This window comes from Moschus berezovskii, chromosome 17, assembly GCF_049115385.1.
Source record: "Moschus berezovskii isolate FMDL1 chromosome 17, NW_MosBer_1.0, whole genome shotgun sequence".
NCBI classification, from domain to species: domain Eukaryota; kingdom Metazoa; phylum Chordata; class Mammalia; order Artiodactyla; family Moschidae; genus Moschus; species Moschus berezovskii.
This window is the reverse complement of record NC_142476.1, coordinates 47631683-47638920: the sequence shown is the minus strand read 5'-3', so window position 1 is coordinate 47638920 and position 7238 is coordinate 47631683.

Below are 7238 nucleotides of genomic sequence, written 5' to 3'. Positions count from 1 at the left end.
TTTAATGTGGACCATTTTTAAAGTCTTTATTGAATTTTTTACAACATTGCTTCCATTTTTTGATGTTTTGGTTTTTCCAGCCACAAGGAATGTGGGATCTTAGCTCCCAGACCAGGAATCAAACCTGCACCCCCTGCGTTGGAAGGCAAATTTTTAACCACTGGACCACCAGGGAAGTTCCTCTTCCTAACTCTTGAATCACTGGTGGATGAGGAGTCCCAGCTCACGAGCCACATCCCAACACGTGTCCTGGGCTATCCCAGCTGCTGTGGGTATCTGAGTGGCTCTATGGAATGGATTTGCGTTGACAGCCACAGTGAGCTTGGTCACACCCAAACCCATCCAACACACCGGATCAATGAATTGCCTAATCCTCCTGTGTCCACTTGGGTAAACAGTCCTTGAAATTAGCTGAGAGAGAAATTTTCGAGATTATACTTGCTGACAGGCTCGTACTTCCCATGCCCTTCAGAGAGGACACAGGCAAAGGGCAGAAATGTTCTTGGCCTGAAACAAAGGACTATCCTGTTCTGCAGAACAGAGCTAACGCCCTCTGCAGCTTCTTTAATCTCATAGCCTACTTTTACCTGGAGTCTGAGGGATGATGAAATGGCAGTACAGTAGCATGATTTAACTGATGGAGAGAAAGGATTCTGTGGCCAGACCAACAGGGTTCAGATCCCTGCTTTGCCACTTACTAGCTGTGTGACCTTCAGCAAGTTCCTCAACTGCTCTTTGCCTCCATTCCTCCAGTTTAATAAGACTTAAGGATAGTACTTCCTCATGCAAGGAGATCAAACCAGTCAATCCTAAAGGAAATCAACCCTGAATATTCATTGAAAGGACTGATGTTGAAGTTGAAGCTCCAGTACTTTGGCTACCTGATGTGGAGAGCCAACTCATTGGAAAAGACCCTGATGCTGGGAAAGATTGAGAGCAGGAGGAAAAGGGAGCAACAGAGGATGAGATGGTTGGATGGCATTACCAACTTGATGGCCATGAGTTTGAGCAAACTCGGGGAGATAGTGAAGGACAGGGAAGCCTGGGGTGCTGCATTCCATGGGGTCGCAAAGAGTTATACATAACTGAGCAACTGAACAGCAGCAACCTCCTCCTGAGGATACAATAACAAATCTGTATGTAATACTCAGAGTAGCACCTGGTATGTGGCAAACAGTGTTATTATCATTTTATGGAGAAAGGAAGTGACATCATTGTCACCTAGCCTGTTGGGGAAGGAACAGAGGTGAAAATGCAGAACTCAATCTCCAACTGAAACAGTTTTCCAGGTTTTCAGAAATAGGAAACCTACTGCTCAGTCTTTGCTAAGGAAGTTAGGTCCCAGCCTGCTGGGCCCAGGTATGGCTGAAAGGGCGACCTTGTAAGACCCCAGTTCTGCTGAAGACTCTGAGCTGGGCATCTACCTTTAGGACTTTTAGACATGCCAGGGAGCCCTGATACCCAACTGGCAGGAAAACAAAAACTGAGCCATTTAAACTTTTTTCTTAAGAATCACAGAAAGAATTAGAACTGCAGAGGGAGCCAGAAGATCCTGATGTGGAGAAGCCAAGGAGCTTTGCTGAGGTGAGAAGGAACTCAAGTAAGCCAGAGTGTAAGACAGGGGAAACTGCAGGGTGAGGGAGGCAGGAAGGAGAATGAGAGGAGACCGGAATAGGCCTACAGAGAAAGGAGGGTTCCTGGAGCCACATGGTCTGGCCTGAGTGTCGGCCGCTTCCAATGGCTCCTACGCTCCATTGCTCATTTGTGTGTGAGAAGTGTGGTCCTGTGGTCAGTGCTTTGGGATGCCTGAGAGAGCCCTGGTGCTTTCATTGCCCCGTGAAATCTTTGAAGTAAGTGTACAGTTGCTTTTGGGCATCTGTAATGTTAACATCCCTTGCCTGGAACCCTACTGCCGAACATGCATCCATCCATCAGACCTGCAGCTTTGCCTGGGTTTCTCTGTCTCTTTGGTCAGCTACTAGTCTGTACAGCTGGGTAACACTGCGAATAAGTGAATGATTAAGTCAATAAAGTGATCAGACTAGTCAAGTCCCATCTGCTACTGAGGGCACCTTACTAGAGAGGGGTGGGGATTCTGGGTCCCCTCCCTTTCCTGTGTAGAAGACTCCAGTGACCTAATCCACACAGAATCGGTCAAGGTCACTTTTGTTGCCTACTTTCTAGCTCACTGTCTTCTTTGACACTAAAATTTTCCATTGACCTTGAACATGTTTCCGCCCTATATTTGAAAAGCACATTGTTTTGGTTTTTATAGTGTGCCACATTAGACTCTGACCTTGCCTTTTCTGCTTTCATCCAATCACCCCTCCAGCTCATCAAGGATGTGTCTTATTCTCAACTCCTGTTTTTCTGGAGACTGTGATTTGAGTGGTTGTCTGAGATGAGTTGACAAGTATGACATTTTTAATCACAACATAATGTCAGAAATGACAAAGGAGACTTGTTTCTCCTTGGTGCCACCACAGCCTCATGAAGGAGGCCCACTGAGGCAAAGAAAAAGGGAGGGCAGTGAGGTATGGTCAGCCCAGATAAACAGGGAAGCACCACCAGGCCAGGGGGGCAGGGAGGGGTGATCAGTCCAGGGGGGCAGGGAGGGGTGATTAGTCCACGGGGGCAGACAGGGGTGATCAGTCCAGGGGAGCAGGGAGGGGTGATCAGACCAGGTAAGCAGAGAGGGGTGATCAGTCCAGGGGGCAGAAAGGGGTGATCAGGCCAGGGGAGCAGAGATGGGTGATCAGTCCAGGTGAGCAGAGAGGGGTGATCAGTCCACGGGGGCAGACAGGGGTGATCAGTCCAGGGGAGCAGGGATAGGTGATCAGCCCAGGTGAGCAGAAAGAAGTGATCAACACAGGTGAACAAGGAGGTATGGTTAGTCCAGGTGAGCAGGGAGGGGTGATAAGCCCAGGTGTACAGGGAAATACTATCATCCCACATAAACAGGGAAGTACTGTAAGCCCAGGGGAGCCAATGCTCAGGTTTGCACAGGACTGGCATGGAAAGATGAATTTGGCTACACAAGAACACATACATTTTGGCTGTAAGTAATACAGACAGGCCATTGTTCTGTTTCATTTAGGAGTTCCAGCTCTGGAATCCTGAAGACTGAATCATTCTCAACAAGTTAGTTGTCTAGATGAGTAAAGGTTCAATTCTATGTAAGCACCTCTAAGATGCTTAGTCCACTTTGGATTAAAACTTGTAAGGTGTACCATGCTCTTGCCTATTGTCTGCAATAGATTAAGCTGAACGCAATTAAACTTTTCTTAATGACCAAGACCCACTAATATAAATATCAATTATTATTCTTCATCATAATGTATTTATGCCCACTGGGCCTATAATTATATGAGTCCTCTCCCTACATGAAACAACCCTACCTGTTCCACTTTTGGATTTCTTGTTCTAGATGTTGAGAGAGGAATTTCATCTCTCAATTATTAAAGCAATGTACACCCATGTTCATGGGTAAAATAGTCAAATTATTAACACGCAGAAGGCATGTAACACACAGAAGGCAGTAGAGTAAAAGCTATGGCTTTTCCAATAGTCATGTATGGACCTGAGAGTTGGACCATAAAGAAGACTGAGCACTGAAGAACTGATGTCTTCAAACTGTGGTGCTGGAGAAGACTCTTGAGAGTCCCTTGGACTGCAAGGAGATCAAACCAGTCACTCCTAAAGGAAATATTCATTTGAAGGATTAATGCTGAAGCTGAAGCTCCAATACTTTGGCCACCTGATGTGAAGAGCCAGCTCATTGGAAAAGACCCTGATACTGGGAAAGACTGAGGGCAGGAGGAGAAGAGGGCAGCAGAGGATAAGATGGTTAAATACCATCACTGACTCAATGGACATGAATTTGACCAAACTCTGGGAGATATTAAAGGGCAGGGAAGCCTGGCTTGCTGCAGTCTATGAGGTTGCAAAGAGTTGGACACAACTTAGCCACTCAGCAACAACAACAGGAGACTAATTGATCCAGAAATGAGACTTGGTGCTAAGGCAGGGTCTGGAGGACTCTGCTCTGCTAGAAGTTAACTCTTTAGTTGATAGATTATAAAGAGATTGGGAAGTGCTGGGAAAAAGCTGGGAGGCTGGAGCATCTGGAGGTACCAATGTGTATGTTCACTTTTTAATAGTTAGTGCTTCCCTACTGGTGACTCAGTAAAAAAAGAATCTGCCTGCCAATGCTTGAGACACGGGTTCGATTCCCTGGTCTGGCAAGAACCTCTGGAGAAGGAAATGGCAACTCACTCCAGTACTCTTGCCTGGAAACCCCATGGACAGAGGAGCCTGGCGGGCTACAATCAATGGGGTTGCAATGACATGGACACAACTTAGCGACACAACAACGACGACAAACTGTAACATAGGCTGTCAGCTGCTGCTTCTGAATTGTCCGTTTGGTGCCCTCACTTCCTGGTTTCTTGCTGCTTTTTGTCTAGTTGGTCAGTGATCAGATAATTATACTCCTTAGAATTATATGCACAAGAAGAATGGAGACAGCTAAACCAAGAGCCCTGAGGCTGTTCTAAAACCAAAGAATGGAAACACTGAAATATTCATTTCGACTACTCATGAAATGTTTATATCCGTTCTGACTTTTGGTTATACCCATAAAAGTGAATCATTACTAAACTGTCAAGCTAAATAATTTACTTGCAGAATATTTGACCACATCTAGCCCTGATTCCAGAGAAGGCAATGGCAAGCCACTCCAGTACTCTTGCCTAGAAAATCCCATGGATGGAGGAGCCTGGTAGGCTGCTGTCCGTGGGGTCGCTAAGGGTCAGACACCACTGAGCGACTTTACTTTCACTTTTCACTTTCACACATTGGAGAAGGAAATGGCAACCCACTCCAGTGTTCTTGCCTGGAGAACCCCAGGGAAGGGGGAGCCTGGTGGGCTTCCGTCTATGGGGTCACACAGAGTCGGACACGACTGAAGTGACTTAGCAGCAGCAGCAGCAGCAGCAGCCCTGATTCAGTGAGGCCCATGATTTCTTTCCCCAGCCCCTTGGTGGATGAATTCCCCAGTCTTACAGGGAACCTCCAGTCTCGTCTGTCCTCCTAGAATTCACCACCTACTGTTTCATCTACCAGCAGGCATTTTCCTCCATCCTTCTTCCTTACTGGGTACCAGTAACCCACATCAAAAAACATCCAGACTAGGACTTCCCTGGCAGTCCGGTGGTCAGGAGTCCACCTTGCAATGCAGGGGACACAGATTTGATCTCTGATCAGGTAACTAAGATCCCACACGCAAGGAAACAGCTAATTCCACATGCTGTAACTACTGAACCTATGTGCCACAACTAGAGAATCTGTGTAGCACAACAAAAAATCTCACATGACACATGAAGATCCCATGTGCTGCAACTAAGACCCATCAGACAAATAAATAAATATTAAAAAATATATCCAGACCAACACCCTTGTGGAGATTCTCTTCTCCATTATTAATATGGGAATAAGCAAAATAGCTTCCCGGGTGGTGCTAGTGGTAAAGAACCTGTCTTCCAATGCAGGAGACATGAGAATTGTGGGTTCGATCCCTGGGTCGGGAAGATCCCCTGGAGGAGGGCATGGCAACATACTCCAGTATTCTTGCCTGGAGAATCCCATTGAAAGGTTGTTGCTGAACCACGAAAAGACACCGGGATTCTTGGCCTCCAGAGGAGAAGAATTCAATCCAGGGCCAGAGACGAGGTTTGATTGCTCAGAGCTTTTGTGTAATAAAGTTTTATTAAAGTATAAAGGAGATAGAGAAAGCTTCTGACATAGGCATCAGAAGCGGGCAGAAAGAGTATCCCCCTGCTAGTCTTCAGCTGGATGTTATATAGTCACTGGCAGTTTGTTAATGAAAGAAAGGAATGTCTTAAAACTCAGAATGGCACCAGGCCCCTCATCCATAAGATGTATTTTGGGATAATCTTGGCACCAGAGGAGTCATCCGGGCCATAAAATGATCGACTCGGATCTTGTAGAAGGGCAGATTACCATACAAATAGTTTTGTTTACATAGATTAGGGAAACAATGTCTGAGTATAACATAATGATTTGTTAAGTAGGTTCTGAGCCATTAGGCAGAACCAACTTGAAGACAGAGTCTGGGGTAAATGCATAGTACATTAACATAACTTAAGACAAACATTTCCATAAGAAAAATGCATTGGTTGACTCAAGGTTTGAGAATAGTTAACCAGGTGGAACCAGGTGTCATAATGGCAACACAGTATTTTAAGATAAACTTCCTTTTAAATTTGTATAGAGAAGGAAAAAAATTCCTCCTGCCACTGTTTCCTCCTGCCGCTTAAGAGAGATAAAAGTGTCTGACACTTGCAGCCTATTTCCTCTGTTTGGAGACCCCTGGCCTTCCTGCCTGTTACCCTCTCACCATGGACAGAGAAGCCTGGTAAGCTACAGTCTGTAAGGTCTCAAAGAGTTGGATATGACTGAAGAGACTTAGCAAGCACACAAACATGCAAGCAAGATAGGATCCAATATCTAAAAATATTTACTGCTCAGACTTCCATCCACATTTTGTGGCCCTTGTCTGTGCAAACTCACCGTAGGACCTGTTGGAGTTGGAAGTCCCATTAGCCTCTCCTGCTGGCTGTCTCTTCAGCTCCTTGGAGGACACTTGGGCCAGGTCTTGCTTCAAGCCCTTTTATGTACTCCTCCCCTGGCCTATTTCTGTAGGACAGGTTTGTGTGCTTCCAGCTCCACCCTAAACTAGTCAATAAGCAATTCCAGATCTATACTGAGTCCTAACCCTCCCCTTACACCCAAGAGACTAGTTACACAAATAGAAGACTATTCATTTCCTGTCATCTATGTAACAAATTACCACAAAGACTCAGTGCTCAAAACAAGGTAATGTTTTTTTCTTACAGATCTGGAGCTCAGGAATCCAAAATTGCTTTGCCTGGGCTGAAGTCAAGGCGTCAGCAGAGTTGGTTCATTCTAGAACTTCAAGGGAGAATCTGAACCTCCTGCTTTTCAGCTCCCGAGGCTGCCTACACTACTTGGCTCACAGCTTCTTCCTTGAATCCCACCAGTCTCTCCCTTCCATCATCACATCTCCTACTTTCTCATTTGATCTTCTAGCTTCCCTCTTACGAGGATCCTTGTGATCACATTTAGGGTTCACCCAGGTAATCCAAGATCATCTTCCCATCTCAAAATCTTTAACTTAATCACACTTGCAATTCTTT